Below are 24,770 nucleotides of genomic sequence, written 5' to 3' on the forward strand. Positions count from 1 at the left end.
GCCTCTGTAGTAAGTGATGGCACCTGCCTTGTTGCCAGTGTGTTCCTGCCTCTGTAGTAAGTGATGGCACCTGTCTTGTTGCCAGTGTGTTCCTGCCTCTGTAGTAAGTGATGGCACCTGTCTTGTTGCCAGTGTGTCCCTGCCTCTGGGGTAAGTGATGGCACCTGTCTTCTTGCCAATGTGTCCCTGCCTCTGGGGTAAGTGATGGCACCTGCCTTGTTGCCAGTGTGTTCCTGCCTCTGTAGTAAGTGATGGCACCTGTCTTGTTGCCAGTGTGTTCCTGCCTCTGTAGTAAGTGATGGCACCTGTCTTGTTGCCAGTGACTCCCTGCCTCTGGGGTAAGTGATGGCACCTGCCTTGCTGCCAGTGTGTCCCTGCCTCTGTAGTAGGTGATGGCGCCTGTCTTGTTGCCAGTGTGTCTCTGCCTCTTGGGTAAGCGATGGCACCTGCCTTGTTGCCAGTGTCTCCCTGCCTCAGGGGTAAGTGATGGCGCCTGCCTTGTTGCCAGTGTGTCCCTGCCTCTGGGGTAAGTGATGGCACCTGCCTTGCTGCCAGTGTGTCCCTGCCTCTGTATAAGTGATGGTGCTTGTCTCGTTGCCAGTGTGTCTCTGCCTCTGTAGTAAGTGATGGCACATGTCTTGTTGCCAGTATGTCTCTGCCTCTGTAGTAAGTGATGGCACCTGCCTTGTTGCCAGTGTGTTCCTGCCTCTGTAGTAAGTGATGGCACCTGCCTTGTTGCCAGTATGTTCCTGTCTCTGTAGCAAGTGATGGCATCTGTCTTGTTGCCAGTGTGTCCCTGCCTCTGGGGTAAGTGATGGCACCTGCCTCGTTGCCAGTGTGTCCCTGCCTCTGGGGTAAGTGATGGCACCTGCCTCGTTGCTAGTGTGTCCCTGCCTCTGTAGTAAGTGATGGCACCTGCCTTGCTGCCAGTGTGTCCCTGCCTCTGTAGTAAGTGATGGCACCTGTCTTGTTGCCAGTGTCTCCCTGCCTCTGGGGTAAGTGATGGCACCTGCCTCGTTGCCAGTGTGTCCCTGCCTCTGTAGTAAGTGATGGCACCTGTCTTGTTACCAGTGTGTCTCTGCCTCTGTAGTAAGTGATGGCACCTGTCTTGTTGCCAGTGTGTTCTTGCCTCTGTAGTGAGTGATGGCACCCGCTTTGTTGCCAGTGTGTTCCTGCCTCTGTAGTAAGTGATGGCACCTGTCTTGTTGCCAGTGTCTCCCTGCCTCTGGGGTAAGTGATGCCACCTGCCTTGTTGCCAGTGTGCACCTGCCTCTGTAGTAAGTGATGGCACCTGCCTTGTTGCCAGTGTGCACTTGCCTCTGGGGTAAGTGATGGCACCTGCCTCATTGCCAGGGTGACCCTGCCTCTGTAGTAAGTGATGGCACCTGTCTTGTTGCCAGTGTGTCCCTGCCTCTGTAGTAAGTGATGGCACCTGTCTTGTTGCCAGTGTGTCCCTGCCTCTGGGGTAAGTGATGGCACCTGTCTTCTTGCCAATGTGTCCCTGCCTCTGGGGTAAGTGATGGCACCTGCCTTGTTGCCAGTGTGTTCCTGCCTCTGTAGTAAGTGATGGCACCTGTCTTGTTGCCAGTGTGTCCCTGCCTCTGTAGTAAGTGATGGCACCTGTCTTGTTGCCAGTGTGTTCCTGCCTCTGTAGTAAGTGATGGCACCTGTCTTGTTGCCAGTGTGTCCCTGCCTCTGGGGTAAGTGATGGCACCTGTCTTCTTGCCAATGTGTCCCTGCCTCTGGGGTAAGTGATGGCACCTGCCTTGTTGCCAGTGTGTTCCTGCCTCTGTAGTAAGTGATGGCACCTGTCTTGTTGCCAGTGTGTTCCTGCCTCTGTAGTAAGTGATGGCACCTGTCTTGTTGCCAGTGACTCCCTGCCTCTGGGGTAAGTGATGGCACCTGCCTTGCTGCCAGTGTGTCCCTGCCTCTGTAGTAAGTGATGGCGCCTGCCTTGTTGCCAGTGTGTCCCTGCCTCTGGGGTAAGTGATGACACCTGTCTTGTTGCCAGTGTGTCCCTGCCTCTGGGGTAAGTGATGGCACCTGCCTTGTTGCCAGTGTGTTCCTGCCTCTGTAGTAAGTGATGGCACCTGCCTTGTTGCCAGTGTGTTCCTGCCTCTGTAGTAAGTGATGGCACCTGTCTTGTTGCCAGTGTGTTCCTGCCTCTGTAGTAAGTGATGGCACCTGTCTTGTTGCCAGTGTGTCCCTGCCTCTGGGGTAAGTGATGGCACCTGCTTCGTTGCCAGTGTATCCCTGCATCTGTAGTAAGTGATGGCACCTGACTTGTTGCCAGTGTATCCCTGCTTCTATAGTAAGTGATGGCACATGTCTTGTTGCCAGTGTGTCTCTGCCTCTTTAGTAAGTGATGGCACCTGCCTTGTTGCCAGTGTGTCCCTGCCTCTGGGGTAAGTGATGACACCTGTCTTGTTGCCAGTGTGTCCCTGCCTCTGGGGTAAGTGATGGCACCTGCCTTGTTGCCAGTGTGTTCCTGCCTCTGTAGTAAGTGATGGCACCTGTCTTGTTGCCAGTGTGTTCCTGCCTCTGTAGTAAGTGATGGCACCTGTCTTGTTGCCAGTGACTCCCTGCCTCTGGGGTAAGTGATGGCACCTGCCTTGCTGCCAGTGTGTCCCTGCCTCTGTAGTAAGTGATGGCGCCTGCCTTGTTGCCAGTGTGTCCCTGCCTCTGGGGTAAGTGATGACACCTGTCTTGTTGCCAGTGTGTCCCTGCCTCTGGGGTAAGTGATGGCACCTGCCTTGTTGCCAGTGTGTTCCTGCCTCTGTAGTAAGTGATGGCACCTGTCTTGTTGCCAGTGTGTTCCTGCCTCTGTAGTAAGTGATGGCACCTGTCTTGTTGCCAGTGTGTCCCTGCCTCTGGGGTAAGTGATGGCACCTGTCTTCTTGCCAATGTGTCCCTGCCTCTGGGGTAAGTGATGGCACCTGCCTTGTTGCCAGTGTGTTCCTGCCTCTGTAGTAAGTGATGGCACCTGTCTTGTTGCCAGTGTGTTCCTGCCTCTGTAGTAAGTGATGGCACCTGTCTTGTTGCCAGTGACTCCCTGCCTCTGGGGTAAGTGATGGCACCTGCCTTGCTGCCAGTGTGTCCCTGCCTCTGTAGTAGGTGATGGCGCCTGTCTTGTTGCCAGTGTGTCTCTGCCTCTTGGGTAAGCGATGGCACCTGCCTTGTTGCCAGTGTCTCCCTGCCTCAGGGGTAAGTGATGGCGCCTGCCTTGTTGCCAGTGTGTCCCTGCCTCTGGGGTAAGTGATGGCACCTGCCTTGCTGCCAGTGTGTCCCTGCCTCTGTATAAGTGATGGTGCTTGTCTCGTTGCCAGTGTGTCTCTGCCTCTGTAGTAAGTGATGGCACATGTCTTGTTGCCAGTATGTCTCTGCCTCTGTAGTAAGTGATGGCACCTGCCTTGTTGCCAGTGTGTTCCTGCCTCTGTAGTAAGTGATGGCACCTGCCTTGTTGCCAGTATGTTCCTGTCTCTGTAGCAAGTGATGGCATCTGTCTTGTTGCCAGTGTGTCCCTGCCTCTGGGGTAAGTGATGGCACCTGCCTCGTTGCCAGTGTGTCCCTGCCTCTGGGGTAAGTGATGGCACCTGCCTCATTGCCAGTGTGTCCCTGCCTCTGGGGTAAGTGATGGCACCTGCCTCGTTGCTAGTGTGTCCCTGCCTCTGTAGTAAGTGATGGCACCTGCCTTGCTGCCAGTGTGTCCCTGCCTCTGTAGTAAGTGATGGCACCTGTCTTGTTGCCAGTGTCTCCCTGCCTCTGGGGTAAGTGATGGCACCTGCCTCGTTGCCAGTGTGTCCCTGCCTCTGTAGTAAGTGATGGCACCTGTCTTGTTACCAGTGTGTCTCTGCCTCTGTAGTAAGTGATGGCACCTGTCTTGTTGCCAGTGTGTTCTTGCCTCTGTAGTGAGTGATGGCACCCGCTTTGTTGCCAGTGTGTTCCTGCCTCTGTAGTAAGTGATGGCACCTGTCTTGTTGCCAGTGTCTCCCTGCCTCTGGGGTAAGTGATGCCACCTGCCTTGTTGCCAGTGTGCACCTGCCTCTGTAGTAAGTGATGGCACCTGCCTTGTTGCCAGTGTGCACTTGCCTCTGGGGTAAGTGATGGCACCTGCCTGATTGCCAGGGTGACCCTGCCTCTGTAGTAAGTGATGGCACCTGTCTTGTTGCCAGTGTGTTCCTGCCTCTGTAGTAAGTGATGGCACCTGTCTTGTTGCCAGTGTGTCCCTGCCTCTGGGGTAAGTGATGGCACCTGTCTTCTTGCCAATGTGTCCCTGCCTCTGGGGTAAGTGATGGCACCTGCCTTGTTGCCAGTGTGTTCCTGCCTCTGTAGTAAGTGATGGCACCTGTCTTGTTGCCAGTGTGTCCCTGCCTCTGTAGTAAGTGATGGCACCTGTCTTGTTGCCAGTGTGTTCCTGCCTCTGTAGTAAGTGATGGCACCTGTCTTGTTGCCAGTGTGTCCCTGCCTCTGGGGTAAGTGATGGCACCTGTCTTCTTGCCAATGTGTCCCTGCCTCTGGGGTAAGTGATGGCACCTGCCTTGTTGCCAGTGTGTTCCTGCCTCTGTAGTAAGTGATGGCACCTGTCTTGTTGCCAGTGTGTTTCTGCCTCTGTAGTAAGTGATGGCACCTGTCTTGTTGCCAGTGACTCCCTGCCTCTGGGGTAAGTGATGGCACCTGCCTTGCTGCCAGTGTGTCCCTGCCTCTGTAGTAAGTGATGGCGCCTGCCTTGTTGCCAGTGTGTCCCTGCCTCTGGGGTAAGTGATGACACCTGTCTTGTTGCCAGTGTGTCCCTGCCTCTGGGGTAAGTGATGGCACCTGCCTTGTTGCCAGTGTGTTCCTGCCTCTGTAGTAAGTGATGGCACCTGCCTTGTTGCCAGTGTGTTCCTGCCTCTGTAGTAAGTGATGGCACCTGTCTTGTTGCCAGTGTGTTCCTGCCTCTGTAGTAAGTGATGGCACCTGTCTTGTTGCCAGTGTGTCCCTGCCTCTGGGGTAAGTGATGGCACCTGTCTTCTTGCCAATGTGTCCCTGCCTCTGGGGTAAAGGATGGCACCTGCCTTGTTGCCAGTGTGTCCCTGCCTCTGTAGTAAGTGATGGCACCTGTCTTGTTGCCAGTGTGTCCCTGCCTCTGGGGTAAGTGATGACACCTGTCTTGTTGCCAGTGTGTCCCTGCCTCTGGGGTAAGTGATGGCACCTGCCTTGTTGCCAGTGTGTTCCTGCCTCTGTAGTAAGTGATGGCACCTGCCTTGTTGCCAGTGTGTTCCTGCCTCTGTAGTAAGTGATGGCACCTGTCTTGTTGCCAGTGTGTTCCTGCCTCTGTAGTAAGTGATGGCACCTGTCTTGTTGCCAGTGTGTCCCTGCCTCTGGGGTAAGTGATGGCACCTGCCTTGCTGCCAGTGTGTCCCTGCCTCTGTAGTAGGTGATGGCGCCTGTCTTGTTGCCAGTGTGTCTCTGCCTCTTGGGTAAGCGATGGCACCTGCCTTGTTGCCAGTGTCTCCCTGCCTCAGGGGTAAGTGATGGCGCCTACCTTGTTGCCAGTGTGTCCCTGCCTCTGGGGTAAGTGATGGCACCTGCCTTGCTGCCAGTGTGTCCCTGCCTCTGTATAAGTGATGGTGCTTGTCTCGTTGCCAGTGTGTCTCTGCCTCTGTATTAAGTGATGGCACATGTCTTGTTGCCAGTGTGTCTCTGCCTCTGTAGTAAGTGATGGCACCTGCCTTGTTGCCAGTGTGTTCCTGCCTCTGTAGTAAGTGATGGCACCTGCCTTGTTGCCAGTATGTTCCTGTCTCTGTAGCAAGTGATGGCATCTGTCTTGTTGCCAGTGTGTCCCTGCCTCTGGGGTAAGTGATGGCACCTGCCTCGTTGCCAGTGTGTCCCTGCCTCTGGGGTAAGTGATGGCACCTGCCTCATTGCCAGTGTGTCCCTGCCTCTGGGGTAAGTGATGGCACCTGCCTCGTTGCTAGTGTGTCCCTGCCTCTGTAGTAAGTGATGGCACCTGCCTTGCTGCCAGTGTGTCCCTGCCTCTGTAGTAAGTGATGGCACCTGTCTTGTTGCCAGTGTCTTCCTGCCTCTGGGGTAAGTGATGGCACCTGCCTCGTTGCCAGTGTGTCCCTGCCTCTGTAGTAAGTGATGGCACCTGTCTTGTTACCAGTGTGTCTCTGCCTCTGTAGTAAGTGATGGCACCTGTCTTGTTGCCAGTGTGTTCTTGCCTCTGTAGTGAGTGATGGCACCCGCTTTGTTGCCAGTGTGTTCCTGCCTCTGTAGTAAGTGATGGCACCTGTCTTGTTGCCAGTGTCTCCCTGCCTCTGGGGTAAGTGATGCCACCTGCCTTGTTGCCAGTGTGCACCTGCCTCTGTAGTAAGTGATGGCACCTGCCTTGTTGCCAGTGTGCACTTGCCTCTGGGGTAAGTGATGGCACCTGCCTCATTGCCAGTGTGTCCCTGCCTCTGGGGTAAGTGATGGCACCTGTCTTGTTGCCAGTGTGTCCCTGCCTCTGGGGTAAGTGATGGTATCTGTCTTGTTGCCAGTGTGTTCCTGCCTCTGGTGTAAGTGATGGCACCTACCTTGTTGCCAGTGTGTCCCTGCCTCTGGGGTAAGTGATGGCACCTCCTCTGTTGGTTGCCAGTGTGTCCCTGCCTCTGTAGTAAGTGATGGCACCTGTGTTGTTGCCAGGGTGTACCAGCCTCTATTGTAAGTGATGGCATCTGTCTTGTTGCCAGTGTGTTCCTGCCTCTGTAGTAAGTGATGGCACCTGTCTTGTTGCCAGTGTGTTCCTGCCTCTGTAGTAAGTGATGGCACCTGTCTTGTTGCCAGGGTGTCCCTGCCTCTGGGGTAAGTGATGGCACCTGTCTTCTTGCCAATGTGTCCCTGCCTCTGGGGTAAGTGATGGCACCTGCCTTGTTGCCAGTGTGTTCCTGCCTCTGTAGTAAGTGATGGCACCTGTCTTGTTGCCAGTGTGTTCCTGCCTCTGTAGTAAGTGATGGCACCTGTCTTGTTGCCAGTGACTCCCTGCCTCTGGGGTAAGTGATGGCACCTGCCTCGTTGCCAGTGTGTCCCTGCCTCTGGGGTAAGTGATGGCACCTGCCTCATTGCCAGTGTGTCCCTGCCTCTGGGGTAAGTGATGGCACCTGCCTCGTTGCTAGTGTGTCCCTGCCTCTGTAGTAAGTGATGGCACCTGCCTTGCTGCCAGTGTGTCCCTGCCTCTGTAGTAAGTGATGGCACCTGTCTTGTTGCCAGTGTGTCCCTGCCTCTGTAGTAAGTGATGGCACCTGTCTTGTTGCCAGTGTCTCCCTGCCTCTGGGGTAAGTGATGGCACCTGCCTCGTTGCCAGTGTGTCCCTGCCTCTGTAGTAAGTGATGGCACCTGTCTTGTTACCAGTGTGTCTCTGCCTCTGTAGTAAGTAATGGCACCTGTCTTGTTGCCAGTGTGTTCTTGCCTCTGTAGTGAGTGATGGCACCCGCTTTGTTGCCAGTGTGTTCCTGCCTCTGTAGTAAGTGATGGCACCTGTCTTGTTGCCAGTGTCTCCCTGCCTCTGGGGTAAGTGATGCCACCTGCCTTGTTGCCAGTGTGCACCTGCCTCTGTAGTAAGTGATGGCACCTGCCTTGTTGCCAGTGTGCACTTGCCTCTGGGGTAAGTGATGGCACCTGCCTCATTGCCAGTGTGTCCCTGCCTCTGGGGTAAGTGATGGCACCTGTCTTGTTGCCAGTGTGTCCCTGCCTCTGGGGTAAGTGATGGTATCTGTCTTGTTGCCAGTGTGTTCCTGCCTCTGGGGTAAGTGATGGCACCTGCCTCGTTGCCAGTGTGTCCCTGCCTCTGTAGTACGTGATGGCACCTGTCTTGTTACCAGTGTGTCCCTGCCTCTGTAGTAAGTGATGGCACCTGCCTTGTTGCCAGTGTGCACTTGCCTCTGGGGTAAGTGATGGCACCTGCCTCATTGCCAGTGTGTTCCTGCCTCTGGGGTAAGTGATGGCACCTACCTTGTTGCCAGTGTGTCCCTGCCTCTGGGGTAAGTGATGGCACCTCCTCTGTTGGTTGCCAGTGTGTCCCTGCCTCTGTAGTAAGTGATGGCACCTGTGTTGTTGCCAGGGTGTACCAGCCTCTATTGTAAGTGATGGCATCTGTCTTGTTGCCAGTGTGCACCCGCCTCTGGGGTAAGTGACGCCACCTGCCTCATGTCTTTTTGTTTGGCTCCATTGGACACAGTTACAATCACAGTACTAAGGCACACTCTCCTTCAACTCAGAGTCTTCGTATTTTGCTGAAGTTGCTGTGGGCCCTGTCACGCTCATTCACTGGGCCCTATGTTGGAAATCACTGTTTTGTACTGGCTTTTATATGTCAGTGGAACTCCACATTAGCCAGCTTCATTCGCATAATAGTGGCCTAGCATGGCCTCTCCATCTCTGTCACTCTGGGGCTGTCTTTGTACCCCACAAGTCCCGCCCCCCCGGGTCTTTTAATTTCATCGTTGGAGCAAGTCCACTCTTTTCCTTTCATGGGGGGTGGTACTCTGGTCTGCACTCCACTCTTTTTTCGATTTTGGGGTTTGGTCCCTGAAACCCCTCCCTTTTTTGAAACTCCTACCTCCAAGCTGTGAAGGTAAGGAGTTATTGAATCTGCCAAGAGTAAAAGAGAGATCAAGGGCCTGATTCACAGAACCTTTCCCAATGGTGCTTCGCATTATAAAACGCTTCAGTGAATTAGGCCCTAAGTATTTTATACAGTACTTCGTTCCCCTGTAAATCGGCATACAACTTGAACAACAAAACAACATCACATAACACATGGACATTGATGTCCCTTACATGAACATTTGTACACAGATCATTTATATTATTTTTTCTGATTTTATACATTCTTTGTAAGTATACATTATTTTGCTCCCTGTTAATGTGCAGTATTTTCCATCCGGTTTCCATCCTTTCCTTTCATTCTTCAGATGGTTTCTGGGCTCTACCCTCACCGGGCTCTTCAATCAGTCGTCGCGCCTGTCTGGGGTGACAGCTCTTCAACTGATTGATATGGACCGATTTCTCTTCCGGATGTTCTCCTTTAGGGATGCAGATCTTATAGGCAACAGGTCAGATTTTATCAACAGTTTCAAAAACACTGCACCAAGAGGGGAGGAACCTTTGCTCCTTGGTCTGGTTCCTTTGGAAATTGTACAGGTAGACCCTGTCTCCTATTTCGTGCTCCTTCTTGGTAGTTTTCAAGTCATAGTAGGCTTTCATTCCTTCTGTCAATTTCTCTAAATTGCGCTGAGCATAAGCAAAAGCATGCTGAAGGTGTTTCCTTAAATTTTAAATGTACTCATGGGTCGTGGACGCGTTGGTCAGGGTCTGCTCTTGAGTTCTGTAGAGCAGATGCTGAGGTAGCACCATTTTCTGTCTAGTCATAAGCTCAAATGGAGACATTTTGGTTGCAGAAGACGGCGTGGACCTGATGGCCATTAGGAAAAGCGGTAAACGTATGTCCCAACTTGGTCCAGAGTCAGCCACAAACTTCCTCAAGATGCCCACAATTGTTTTACTGTACCTCCCAACTCCCCCGCTCAAGGCTGTGCGGTAGACAATGTGGAGTTTCTCTTTACCCCTAGAATCTCCCACATCTTGGTCATTACCTCACTGGTAAAATTACTTACTCGGTCTGACTCAATACTTTGGGGAAGGCCAAAATGAGAGAAGATATAGTTGATCATTAGTGCAGCAGCTGTCTCCGCCTTACAATTCGGGGCCAGAAGACATTCTACCCACTTGGTAAACAAGCATGTTACGGTCAACAAGTACTTGTTTCCTCTAGAGGAGCGGATCACTGGCCTGATTAAATCGACTTGCAAATCCTACCAAGGCAGTGTCATTCCCCTTTTCTGTAATTGAGCTCTGTGTGTGAGAGAACTTGGCTGAAACTGAGCACATACAAGACACCCCTTTAAGTAGATGTCGATGTCCTGGCCAATGTGTGGCCAATATGCAACCTTTTGCCAGATTTCTAATGTATCAAACCCCCTATGACCGGCAGTGGCTGCATCATGGGCGTGACTTAACATCAGGATTCGGAATGAGGTAGGGACCACCCACTGGTCACACCCAGATATGGTTCACCGTACCATCAAACCGTCTTGGATTCTGAACATTTTGGAAAACTTCATCAACACCCAGAGATCCTCCTTCCCGACATAATCAGATTCTGTCAGAGGAAAATTCACGGGGTCTACAATATGTTAATGTTAATGTTAAAGGTTTTTATACCGCGCACCGGCACCAACGGAATTGGTCCCAAGGCGCTCCGGCAGATCTGCAAACAAGGAGGTGGGGGTGGGTTAGTAGGGTGAAGAGGATGTAGCAATGTGAGAAGGTGGTGTTCTGTTGGCAGCTTCAGTTCGGCTTTCACTGTGCGCTGAGCTTGGGTGTGAATATCGGATTGATGCTAGTCCTCGTGTTCTGTTGGTGTGACTTGTGTGTTGATTGTTGTTGCGGTGTGGTGAAGTGCATGCTGTTTGCTGTGTGAGAAGTGGTTGTGTGGGTTTTGTGTGAGTTAAGTATGCAGAAATGTAAGCTTTGGGTTAATGGGTTATGTGTCTCTTAATTTGTATTTGTATTTGTTTATTTATATTGCGCGGCCTGCCCAAGGGCATCAGGGCGCATGTTTGGAAAGGTAGTTACAAGAAAGTGTTACATAGAAGGTTACAAGTTACAGTTTTATATATATATATACATAAATTTACAATGAAAGTAAGGCATGTGGTGGCACCCTCCACAGGTGACCGTGCAATTTAGCAGATACAGTATATACAGTGAATAGTCGGTTAGCAGAAAGGGAGCAGCAAGAGTTACATAGAGGAGGCCAGAGCATCGTCCTGTTCGTGAAGCCACCGTTTTGTTCTGTTTTTGAGTGATTGGAGGGATGGGACATTCCTGAGATCATTGGGTGGGGAGTTCCAGAGCTTTGCCGCAAGGACTGGGAAGCTCAAGCCTCTGGCTGTCTGAAGCTTGAAGCTGGGAATGATAAGGGTGTGCGCCTGTGCAGATCTCAGGGGTCTGGATGCTGTGACTTGAGTGAAGTGTGCTGACAAGTAGGCAGGTGCAGCATTGTTCTGTGCTTTGGCTTAGAACAAGTGCTTTGAGGGCGATGCGCCGCGTGATGGGAAGCCAATGTAGGTTGCGTCTGGTGGATGAGATGTGGGCGCGCCTGAGTATGTTAAGAGCAGCCCTAATGACGTTATTCTGGGTGACTTGAAGTTTATCGAGGTTTCTTTGACTCGTTCCAAGGTAAAGGGCGTTGCACTAGTCAATTTTTGACATGATGAGGATTCTGGCGAAGATCAGGCAGTTGTCATTGTCAAGAAAGAGCGACAAGCCGTGATGAGCTTACACGTATACGAGGATGCTGAGACTACTGAATTGGTTTGTCTGTTGAGAGAAAGGGTGGAGTCTAGGTAAATTCCAAGGGTTTTAGTGACGTTAGTGACCTTGATAACATTGCCATCAATGTTAAAGGAGTCGTATTTAGTGTCAAGTTTAGTGAGTTTGGACTGAGAGCCTAGGATAAGTAACTCAGTTTTCTCATCATTAAGGCAGAGGCCGTGGTGAGCCATCCAAGCATGGATGACAGTGTATACTGCATTGAGTGCTTTAATATTGGTTACATAATCGTCAGTGATAGGGATGAGTATCTGGGTGTTGTCTGCATAATTCGTGTAGGTGACACCCAGATGGTCAAGACTATCAAAGAGCGGTTTAGTAAATACGTTGTAAAGCATGGGTGATACACAAGAGCCTTGAGGGTCTCTGCAGGGAACATGAGCTGGGTCAGCGGCGGCTAGAGGCGAGAAGACCCTCATAGATCTGTTTTCCAGGAAGGAGCTAATCCATGAGGTAGCTGCATCCGAGAAGTGGGCGGCAATCTTAAGGTGCTGGCAGAGGATTTGGTGATCGACCAAATCGAAGGCCGCAGAGAGGTCAAGTAGGAGTAGAAGCGCTTGTTTGCCCTTGTCTTTCAGATCCTCAATTTGAGTTTTTAGATCGATCAGGGCTGTATCAGTGCTGTGTCTCGGACGGAAGCCAGATTGCCTAAGTCCTAATAGATTGTTAGTATCGAGATAATCTTGGATCTGGAGATAGGCTGCACGGTCCAGGATTTTGAGAAGGTTGGGCACCGTGGTGATGGGCCTGTAGTTGGTGGGATTGCTAGGGTCTAGATTCGTTTTTTTAATTAGAGGGATTATCCATGCATCCTTAAGGTTGTCGGGTACTGTGCCAGATTTTAAAGAGGAGTTGATGAAGGATGTGATGAAAGGTGCGAGGTCAGGAGCTGCTTCCTTTACAACCGGTGCCGGGCAGGCGTCACCTTGGCAATTGGAAGGCTTTAGCTTCATGATGATATTTTCCACTTCCTTAATGGTGAGTGGTGAGAAGCTGGAAGGTTTGAAGGAGTGCTTAGGGGAGGGGGTATTGTAGGACTGGGGGTTACCTGCTGAGTCCAAGAGATGGGTTTTTTGGTCTTCATTTTAGCTTGGAGCACAGCAATTTTGTTTAGTAGTGCTTTTTGTATGTTGGCGCACCATTCAGTGTCAGGGGTACGAGTATCCAGAGGGGCGACTGGGGACTCTAATTCCTTGAGGATTTTAAAGAGTTCCTTAGTGTTGGATTGAGCTTGTATGATCCTATTGTTGTATACTTCTTTTTTGGCCACTAGGATGGCTTCTTTGTAAGAGAGGGTGGTGGATAAGAGGTTAATTCTAATGACTGGCGCAGGTGAGCTTCTCCAGTGTGACTCCGCTTTTCTTTAATGTTTGCAAAGTTTGCGTCGGTGTGGGGTGAACCCTGAGTTAAGGTGGTTGCATGGTTTTTGTTTGTGCAGTTTGAGTGGGGCAATGGAGTGGAGGGCTTTTAACATAGCCTGGTTATAGGTGTCCACAAGGGCGGTAGGGTCCGAGCAGGTGGAAGAGGCTGAGTTCAGTAGAGGGAGGATGAGTGGGAGTAGTTTCTCCGTTGTAATATCCTTCTTGTTGCGAGTATAGGTGGGAGGAGCAGTGCAGGTTTTGTCTATGGGTGGGATGGAGTTGATGGAGAATATTATTTTATGATGGTCAGACCACGCACATGGTGACACAGAGATTATATTTAATGCACAGTTCATGTCTGAGACCCAGTCCAGGGTAGGACCCTTGATATGGGTAGGTTCAATGACATGTTGGGTGAGGCTGAAGTCAAACAGAACACTGGCTACATCACTGGCTTTAGTATCATTCGTATCATGGGAATCCAAGTTAAGGTCTCCAAGTATAATGATTTGGGATTTAGGCTTAGTGCTAGAGGCTAAGATTGATGAGACATCCTCAACAAATGTGGAAGTGGGACCAGGTGGCTGGTAGATGAGGTGCACTGAAGCGGTGTGATTAGGTGAGATTGGTAGTTTAATAGGGAGTCATTCAGCTGACGGCAACTGTTGGGTGTTAGCAGCTCTAAGATTGAGAGAACTCTTAAATATGAATGCTAATCCACCCCCCTCGGTTTGGTTGGTGTCCCTGTCGCACCTGATGATAGAATAGCTGTTGGGATGGCAAGGGTCAGGGCAGGACCCGATGCCGCATGCAACCAGGTTCCTGTGATTGCCAGAAAGTCCAGGTTTTCGGTCACAATGAAGTCTGCAATTTCTAGAGCGTGAGCAGGGACAGAGCGAGCGTTAATGAGCGCACCTTTGAGTTTAGTCATGGAGTTGGTATTATTGGCTGAGGGGGCCTCATCAGTTATTGAGGCTGCTAGGGCAATGGTATTTTTCTTGTTAGGGTTGGCAGCGGTGTTATCCATACTGGGGGTATTCAAGTCATAGGACCAATGGTGACATCTGGCTGCTAATATTTGGTTTCTGACTGAGGTGTCACATGGATGACTCTATAGATTAGGAGATGAACAACTAGGTAGGAGGGGCAGAGAGGGTTTATTTGCGGCAGATTTCGGAATACCTGTGTCAGACATAGTTAAAGGGTAGCAGGGAGAGGTGATGCTATTACATGGTGTAGTATGGATGCTTGAAAGGTGGTGCAGGTGAGAACCAAGCCTAGCATTCCTGATGTGCATATGGAAGGGTTGGTTAGGGGTTGGTTTGGAGGTAAAATGTTGTAGCCAAAGGGCTGGCGCATTTAAATATGGGTTGTGCGCTGTCATGTTGCAAGAGGGAGGTAAGCCCGGTAAAATTGTGCATGTTGTAGTGGCAAGTGTGTGGTGTAGGGCCATAGTGGGACAGGGCTGTGGTCTGGATGAGGCCAAAGTGGTGAACAGTATGTAAAGGGCGAAATGTAGGGTAGGCAGATAGTCTAGCTTTAGGGTGCTAGAGTCTGGTGCTGGGTAATGCAGGTATGTAGTCAGGGTGCAATGCATTATTGAAGATATTGTAGAACAATGTGCTTTGGAGAACTAGTGGAGGGAGGTGCCGCAGTCGATGACTGGCAGCTTGGCGCGGCACAGTGAGTCAACAGGTCCTAGTAGTGGGCATGTATATCAGGCGTATAATGACTGGGGAGGCACAGTGAGTCAGCGAGCGTCGTCAGGCGGTTACCAGAGGTATCATACATAAAATGACATAGTATGCATAGAAAGTACAAATGCCTAACTAGCAATGACCATAAATTATCTAGCAAGAAATGACATAAGTGGCACAATGACTAAGAGTGCCTAGCAATACCCACAAGAGCCGAGCATGTAGTGACAAAGGATGTAAAAAGGATGTACAAGGCAAAGGCAGTTCAATTCACAAAGCTGGTGTGGGGAGGAGTAGAATGGAGCCCAGGGTATGCATGGGAAGTGGGCGGAGCGGGTCCATATGTTAGTCTGGGATGGATTTGCATGTAACAAGCGTGGGATGAGCGCTACACCACAGTGTATCCGTTGCACACACAAAGAGTTATGGGTCCAGAATGTTGCAAACTCTAGTATCCGTGCAACATAACAATATAACAGAGGGCTGAGAATCTGTGTTATCAGCAGTACATAGAAACAAAAGGGTCAATTTTATATGTAGTAAATACCGAGCTGAGAGGACAGGCGGGGGAACAGAATGCGGTGCATATGAATTACAGCATGTTGGAAGGAAAGTAATACACAGAGTAGCGACGTTACATTAGGAGGGGAGACACAGCAGAACATGTCACATATATCGCAGGTGCTCGTACAAGTCCGATGAGGTTGCATGCAGATGTCAGAATGAGTAACGGGATCAGCTGGGCGTAGTATAGGCACTTACCCCAATAAGTCTCAAGAGGCGGTGATGTCACTGTACCATATTTCCATGGAATCGGCCAGCGTTTGTGGCCCCTGGCTCCGTCGACTCATGACAGGCTCTAGAGAGGAAGCCTTGGTGTGTGGCCTGAGGGGGTGGGCCGGCGTTCGCCTGCCGGCGAAGGGGGATTGGCTGATGAACAGTTGGTGGGCCAATCAGACCAGGCCTAGACCATCAGAAGGCTATTGTAGATCAGTGAAGAGTTGCGATCGGCCATCTTGGAATTGGATTTGCATCATTTGCCTCCTCGAGGCTAATGGTGGCAGTGGCGAAAATTCTTCTTTTTTCAGCAGCAATTGCAGGGATTTGCAATGTACGCACACAAAGCAGCTTCCCACGAAATATGGCTCGTAAAGCAGAATTCAAATCTGCTCGTGGTGATAAAGGTGATAAGTGGTGAGCGGTGGTCTATGCATCAAGGGACTTCATCCACAGCCTCACCTAGGCTGTAGGCAGCACTGCTCCTGCAGTGGTGGGGTCCTGTGCCTCCTGGCCTTTCCTTGTAATTTGTGTTCTATGGATCCGGTTGTCATACGGGATAGGTATATTCTTTCTCTTTCCTTTCCTGTCTGTGTAATTTCGAGGGGCCATGGCGTGGATGGTTCCCAGCTGTGTTATTTCAGCCTAAGTACACCCGATTGGACGAGCATTATCCCCCACTCTGGTATTGGTGCTGTATTTACATTCACTGCTCCCTCCCTATTTACTACCTGTCTTTACTCCGTGGGCCAAGGTGTTTTGATAGGTCATCCTTACCCTTCCATCGCGATCGTTCTTTGGTATCATTCTAGATTATCTATCTTTCAGTTGGTAAATTGATATGCCATAGATTGTTATTCCTTACTTCTGTTGATGGGCGATAGCTTAGGGATCGGGATCGGTTTCCTGTCTCAGCATTGTTTAAGCGGTGTATTGGCCCTATAGGTATTCTTTCCAGTTATGGGATGAAGAGCCAGGATTTGAGGAGTTTTCTGAATAGGAGGTGATCTCTTGTGTTACGTATGTTCTTTGGTAGTTTGTTCCAGGTTTTTGGGGTGAGGTGAGAAAAAGAGGATCCACCGAGTTTTCTTTTGTTGCACGGTTTTGGTTCCAAACGGATGTCGCTGCTGGATATGAGTGGCCTTGTTGTGCATTGTACGTTTATTTTATTCCTAAGGAACTCTGCGCCTTGGTCATGGATTGCTCTGTGCGTTATGCACATTAATTTGAACTTGATTTGCTGTTTGATGGGTAGCCAGTGTAGCGTTTTCAGCACTGGTGTGATGTGTTCTCTTCGAGGTACTTTAAGGAGCAGTTTGGTCTCCGTATTTTGTATGCATTGGAGTTTTTTTAGAAGTCGTTCAGGCATGCCTAGATATGAGCTATTGGCATAGTCTACTCTGGACATGACGAGAGTGATGAGAGGTTTTGTTAGTTAATGTCAGGAATGGTAGGATCCTTTTTACCGCTCACAGGAGAAAAAAGCATTTCTTGATTAGGGCATTTACTTGTAGCTCTAAAGTAAGTTCGTTGTCCATCAGGACTCTCAGGTTTTTTACAATCGACGATGGGGCTGAGTTTTCACCAAATTCTGTTGGACAGGGGATGTAGTGGTTGTCCCCTCCATTTTTTGTGATGATCATTATTTCTGTTTTGCCTGGGTTGAGTTTGAGGTAGTTCGAGTTCATCCAGTTGTATATTTCAAGAAGGCAGTTCTCTAATGTTGTGTTTTCTTCTTGTGAGTCTTGTATTTTATAGACTATTTGTGTGTCATCAGCGTAGTTGTAACAGGTGAGGCCATGTCTTTCAATGATCCTGGTTAGTTGAGACAGGTACATGTTGAATAGTAATGGGGAGAAGGATGACCCTTGTGGGTCTCCGCGTGATGACTCTCTTGGGTTGGATTTGAAAGGTTTCATCCATATCGTTTCTGTTCTGTTTGTTAGGAAGGATTTGATCCATAGTAGGGCATTATCAGGGATTCCAAATTCTTCAAGTCTCATGATGAGGATGCCATGTTTAACTGTGTTGAATACTGCAGAGATGTCTGGAAGTATCAAAGCGGTGCTGTTGTCTGAGTCAGCGTTTGCCTTTAGATCATACCAGATTGAGAGAAGTGCAGTTTCCATTCCTCTCATTGGTCTAAAGCCTACTTGTGCCTGGCTTAATAGGCACTGTTTTTCTATGAATTCTTGGGTGATTCTAAATATGTGTGTTTCCAGGAGTTTAGCTGGGTAGGGGATGTTGGAGATGGGTCTGTAATTGGAGAGGTCCTCTACTTTTACTGTTGTATCCTTGAGGAGCGGCTTGATGTATGCTGATTTGAAGGATTGTGAAACTTTCCCTGTTGAATTTGATTGGTTGAGGACGTTCCTGTAGTATTCTACGGGTGTTGCTTGTGACAGGATTGATTTATAAATGTCAGGGGGGCAGGAATCCGTGGGGGAACATGATTTGTTGCTGTGATTTACCAGTTTGACGAATGTCTCCACTGATATTTGGGGGAAGCTTCGGAGTTTGGTCCGGTGTTCCTCACAGTGGTGGGTGTCTTCAGTGTTGTGGTCGGATGGTCGGTTATGTATGGTCCGTTGGATGGTCCTGATTTTGTTTTTGAAATGGTTTGCAAGGTCATTGCATAGTTTTTTCGATGGTATTGGAGCGTTGCTGCAGCCGGGTGTTTTTTTTATTTTGTTTATGATTTAAAAAATTTCCTTTTGGGTGTTTGGTGATTTGAGGATTCTGTTGTCATAGTATTTCCTTTTCGCTTTTTGTATGAGCGGGTATGTTGTTGAAGGTTGAATTTCCTTTCCAAGTCTTTATTGATCCTCCATTCTAGTTCAAGTTTTTGGTTTTTCCTTTTCACAGTGCTGAGTAGTGTGGTGAACCATTTTGCTGTTGCTCTCCAGTTTCTTTTCATGATGATCGGTAAATTTCCCTGTTGCTTGGTTATTGGAGTGGGCAGTGTGATTACAAAGGGAATGATGAGGTGGTCGCTCCAGAGGATCTGAATTGGTGGCACTGTGGTAATGAGTTTTCTGTTGGCAAAGATTGCGTCTACTGTATTTCCTCCCTTGTGTGTTTCTCCTTTGACTAGTTGATGTAGTTTCATTGTTGCTAGTTGGCTGGCAAGAGATTTTCGTGTGGTTGTGGTTTCTTCATCAAACCAGATGTTGAAGTCTCTGAGGATAATCAGGTGATTATGCTCGGTAGCTAGGTTGGTGTCTACGAAGGCTGCATCATAGGTTGGTGGTCTGTATACCATTTTGAATTTCAGGTTTGTTCTAGGGTTTCTTGATAGGCAGAGGACTAGAGATTCTCATTTATCAATGTTTAATGGGTCTTCCACTTTAATTTCCAGGTGTTCCTTGTCATTGATTGCCAGTCCATCACCTCTTTGGGTTTTCCTGTTTGCTTGGATGCACTTGAAGGTATCAGGCGTGTAGTTGTTGAGCGTGATCTTGTAGTTGTCATCTAGCCAGGTTTCAGTTACTAATAGGATGTCGATGTTGATAAAATGTGCCAATAATTGGGTCCTCTTTTTGAGCAGTAATCAGATCTGCATCTGGGGTTTCATTACCACTGGGCAGTTCAGAGCTCATTATTGGCATAGGTTTGGGACCTGGTGACAGCAGTCACCTGGATTTCCACCAAAAGGGATTCGGTTTCTATGAGATCCCAGTGAATGGCTCCAGTTTTGACCAACTGGTCAGCCAAGTAATTTCCAGTTTTGTCTGCTCCCTCTACTTTGGAGTGACCTCTGATCTTTTCCAATACATGGTCATCTCATTCAAAGTTACCAGATCATCAATTGCTTACATTAATTTCCCATGCTTTAGCGGTTTATTGTTTGTACACAGCATGCCTCGATTTTTGCAGTTAATTAGGTGTTCCACAAACCCATTCCTGGCATAATCAGATTCAGTGATTATGACCAGTTCTTTGAGTTGGTTGTGTACCACCATTAACTCTGCCACCTGACTATGTCGGGGACCTATTTTGTACACAACAGAGGGTTCCAGGGCATCATTCTCCCAGGGATTCCCAACGCCGGCCACTAGTTATTTTTCCCCGTGATTATCAACGTGGTAGGAGCACCCATCCACATAAACTGTGGGTATCCTCTGACACGTGTCTTAATCGTAGACTTTGTACAGGGAAGTAAGGTATGCCTCCATTTTGTCATTGGTCCTTAGACCTTTGTCCTCAAGAAAGTTTTCTTGAGCACAGTCATGCAAGTCAGCCAATCTTTGTGCTAGGGGACTCTTCTTGTTTTGGCCATGTCTGACCTCCACAGGAAAGCCTTGCATGGACAGAATCCAGGAAGTAATTCTGGAATTACTTACATTTCCTGTTCGCATTCAGTCACTTTGTAAGTATTGCAAGGGTTGGTGAGGAGTCTCCACAATTATATGCCCCCCCTGGATGAAAATGCAGTAATTCTTCAATGCCCACCCCGTTGCCAGGAGTGCCTTTTCACAATCATTGAATTTTTCTTCCACAGAGGACAAAGTCTTGCTCGCGTATGAGATTACTTTGTTGACCTTGTCGTGCTTTTGGTATAATACTGCTGTTAAGCAAGTATCTGTGAACCCCATCTCCAAGAAGAACTACTTGTTATTTAAGGGGTATGCCAAACAAGGGGTTTGGGAAAGGCTTCTCTTCGGTTGTTTTACTGCCTCAGATTGTTCTGAACCCCACTCCCACTTGACCCCAGACTTTAATAAATGGACTGAGGGTCATGTGACCTCTGCATAGTCTTCAATGAACTTTCTACTATAATTAGTGAGTCCAAGAAGACTTCTTAGGTCTCGCAGAGTAGTAGGGTATTTCAATTTCAATAACGCTTCCACCTTTTTCACCTGGGGACTGAGACCGTTAGGGACGATTTCATGGCCTAAAAAGTTCACCCGGGTCTTACACCATGGTGCCTTCTGAAAGGACATTTTTTCTCTGGCTTTCTGTAACCGGGTCAGAACATAGTGTAGTTCAGCTATGTGTTCCTCCACAGTTGAGCTCTTGATTAAGACATCATCTACATAGGCCAAGTTTCCCTTTTCTCCTAAATCGGGCATGGCCTTATGTAGTGTAAGAGGATTCAATTCAGCACTACAGCTAAGTCAACGCCTAGTCTAGAATACTGAATGAAAATCCTTATTGATATATCTTTATGTCCAGTTCATGCGTTCTGGATGACTACCCCTATATAACACCCCTCTCTTGGAATCCTCCTGACCCCACTGAGCCAAGAAGTAGTTCTGTTTTGCAAGTTAAAAGGTTTATTTGATAATTTAAACAATAGATATATATATATCACACTTTATAATAAATTAATAATTGAATATCACACTTAATCTGATATGATAAAAATTAACAACGGAGAATCTGGCACTAGCACACTTCTTTATAATCACGGATAAGATAGCAACAAAACTTTATGGTTTCAAATGGATGCAATGTGGAATGAAATGCAGTACAGAAAATAACTTGATAGGATTTCAGCAAAAGACAATGTAATCACTTTCTTGGACAATTCACCCCCCCCTTTTATGCTATGCAAGGAAATGGAAGGAAGGCACACAGTTCTCAGAAATGCAATCAAATGTGATTCAGTTCACCCCAGCAAGCTTAGACCACAGAAGTTTAAAACACAGGCCCAAAATGCTTTTATATGTGCAGGCAATGAAGTGAAAAACATGCTAAAATGCTTTTAATTCCCTCGAGAGGTTCAGGGTGAATGGTATCTAGTTAATATTAGTCCAGGATCACACTAGCAATGATTCAGGGATGATTAGCAGGTTAAACGAATTTTTTGTTTAGCGGATGGCAAGCAGCAGCAGATTTTTACACGTGGAGAAATTTGCAAATCGCGGTAAAATTCGGGAGGGCGCCGGGCGCGATTACAGAGGAACTACAAGGGCTAGCAATATCGTTTTGGGGTCGTAGGACAGCCTAGGATCCCAGCTTCCAGATGAAAGTTACTGCAAGTCTCTAAGACAAACGGTCGCGGAGATTTGAGCGATTAAATAAAGGTCGTTTTTCGGATTTGCAACTTTTAAAGTTCAAAGTGACAAGTGACAGTTTTGCAAAATGACAAGGTACAACTTCTAGGAGACAGTTCTGGTTAGATTAAAATAGATTGAATTATATTCTTTTAACTAAGAGATTGGTTCTGCACAGTTTTGCTAAGTACTCACAATATATTTAGAAATATGCCTCGCCACGGATCTGGTCAGGTTTTGGACTGGACTCCGGTTCAGCTCTCTGGTTCTGCTAACAGCGGTCTGGGTCAGCTCTACTGTGCTGGTCTGGTCTGGGTCTCTGAAGGTGGATAGATTGAATTCTCTATGTTGGCTCTCTGGAGGTTTAGAGGTAAAGTATGGATTTTCCGGCAGAGCGTCCCACAGCAGATGGAAATGAATCTCCCTATCTGTCCTGTCTGTCTGCTTTTATCTGTTTTTAAAATGGGTGTGTGTGCAGCATCACTAGACCCTACCCCTCTCCACTTGCCATTGGCCCAATTCTCCCCTCTCCCATGATTGGGGAAGGAACTGTGAGTCAGAGCTATGTCATTTTATGGCTTGCAGAGAGGACACTCCCCTGTCAAATTGCACACAATCTATATTTGATAAAAAAAAGACATATTTGCACAGGTACACATTTGTTTAAAATTACATGCACCCCTCACATATCACAGGAGGTATCCCCTGTTCAAACTCTGCTCTTCCTGGGGGCTTGCATTCAGAAATGGCACATATTTCACTTTTTAACTGATTTTGCAATATCGGACATTAACCCAAATTTACACACATGTGCGCAAGGAGTATGGACATTAATTGATGAAGTGTCACATTTTTCACATGCATACATTTTGAGTAATATCCTCTTTTCCGCTAAAACTCCCCTGAACATACCACCGGTTCTAAAAACCTCTTAAAATGTGGGCAGAAAAATCACAAGAATTATGGTATTATTTATAAAATTTTCACATGTCCGCTCTATGAATGATCCATCTTTTTAGAGTTATGTTCTGGCCCCAAAGGGGTGTGGTTTCCCCCCAGCACAAGGTTGAATTTCTGGTTTTTCCAGTTCTGCCAAGCCAGCTTGCTCTCACAGGCAGTGCCCCTCCCCTGTCCTTCCAGGAGGAAGCTACATTTACGACTCCCGCCAATAAAACATTTGCCTGAGTCAGGACAGGGCTTTGTTCAGAGCTCCTGTATTCTGTGTGGCTCCCCTTAATTCAATTATCAGAGGGATGGCATATCCTTAGTGTGGCCAGCAAAAGGCAGATAGGCCTGGGAACACAGCTGTGACTCAAATTTCACTCCTGATGGGGGTAGATTTCAGGCAGAATTCAGTTTCTCAAGCCAGGTTTCAGATAAAATGTCACTTTTTGTTCCCCAGTTTTCTGCATTCAAATAAAACTAAACATTTTTACATATGCAGCTAGAATGCTGATTCTAAGTTTAAACTATGATAGTTAAACAATTGCAACCTATGTGACACTCAGAAATAGGTCACTCATTTCTTTTAAACATTTAGATTTTTAGTGTCTTTCAGTCCACATTTACTTAAACTGCTGAAATCCACAGCTCAGCCAGTCTTGTTATAAACATTGTTTTGGGCTCTTCATCTTCCCAGATTTAGTATGCACACATACTTCATTCTGCCAGATGTCCGCTGGTGTTCAGTGAGATTTTTGGATGTGTTGCAATGTTTGAAAATAGGCATTTTGAGCTGGCATTCAGAGAAACAAAAGGTGATTTTTAAAGTGCTTTCTAGCGAACAGGCACTGCTGTTCTTCTCTTTGGCACCCCATTTCACTCATGGCTCTTCTGACCCAGCACACCCGCACCTGGGGTGGCAAGTCAGGCGACCATTTTGGTGTGCGCACAAGCTGCGCGGTTTTCGTGGATTCTGGCGCACATGTGGGCTTTTTCGGCCATCTTGGATTTCCTAAGCCCACAGCACCAAATGTTGTAGCATGATAGCTCAAACGTGGGTCAGGACACCCAACACATCCCCCCACGTGACTGCCCTTTGAATTTGAGTCGATGGGGAGTCGGGTGCACAAGAGTTTTGACCCACGCACCGGTCTGTCCGCATAATCTTCTTCCAATTCTGCAAATGGCACAGTTCAGCATCTTTTCTTCCATCCAGTATTGATCGATCGGTTCTCCTCGCCGGTCCTGATGGGAATATTGGGCGGTACGCTGGGCCCCTTGCGTCTCTGCTCCCGGTCTCCGGATCGTCCTCCTTGACCCGTCTCCAGGTTTTCTTTCTCCTAGGACGACAAAGGAAGAGCGGCAATACCTATTCATAGACATTTTTCCCCCACCATTGACATAGTGGGGTGGCATATAATTTTATAGTCCAAACATATGAATATGCACATTTCTTTCTGCATTCAAAAACGATAACACCCACCTTGAGAAACTCAGAATTTGATAGGCGATATGTAGGATATTTTAAGTTAGAAATGAATTAATCTGAGACAGTACCCTCTAGGATTCCAGAGGATTCCTCCAGTTGTTGCAGAGTGTGCCTGGGATGGCAACACTTTAGCTGGTTAATGTGGACCCACTTGTCTTCCCCGCTGCCAAAGGACCTTTGGGGATATGGATTTTGTAGGCCACAGGGGAGATCTTGTCGATGATCTCAAAGGGTCCCTTCCATGTAGGCAAATATTTGCGCTGCTTGGCCTGGTTCCTTTGGAAGTTGTATAGATAGACCCGGTCTCCCACCTGATATTCCTTCCTGGAAGTTTTCAGGTCATAATGGGTCTTCATGCTATCAGCTGATCTTTCTAGATTCCGCTGAGCATAAGCAAAAGCATGTTGAAGGTGTTTCCTTAAATTCTCCACATACTCATGAGTTGTGGAGGCATTTATCAGTGTCTGCTCTTGGGTCCTGTAGAGCAAATGCTGAGGAAGCACCATCTTGCGTCCAGTCATCAACTCGAATGGTGACATTTTGGTTGCAGATGAAGGGGTAGATCTGATGGCCATTAGGACTAGAGGTAATCGGATATCCCAACTTGGCCCAGAATCTGCCACAAATTTCTTTAATATGCTCACAATGGTTCGGTTATATCTCTCTACTGCCCCAGAAGAAGCTGGCCGGTAAGCAATATGCAACTTCCTTTTGACCCCCAGTATCTCCCACATCTTTGTCATTACTTCACTGGTGAAGTGGCTAACTCTGTCTGACTCAATCCTTTGAGGTAGATCGAAACGGGAAAAGATGTGGTTAATCATCAAGACAGCTGCCGTTTCTGCCTTGCAGTTTTGGGCTTGGAGACATTCCACCCACTTGGTAAACAAGCATGTAACGGTCAACATGTACTTGTTTCCTCTAGCAGAGCGAATCACAGGGCCTACAAAGTCGATTTGTAAATCTGACCATGGCAGTGTCATCCCCCTCTTTTGGAGAGCCGCGCGGTGTGTGAGGGATGATGGCTGAAATTGTGCACACACAAGACACCCCTTCAAGTATTGGTCGAGGTCCTGCCCCATGTGTGGCC

The sequence above is a fragment of the Ambystoma mexicanum genome, chromosome 7p, assembly GCF_040938575.1.
Source record: "Ambystoma mexicanum isolate Mex_15411 chromosome 7p, UKY_AmexF1_1, whole genome shotgun sequence".
Classification (NCBI taxonomy): domain Eukaryota; kingdom Metazoa; phylum Chordata; class Amphibia; order Caudata; family Ambystomatidae; genus Ambystoma; species Ambystoma mexicanum.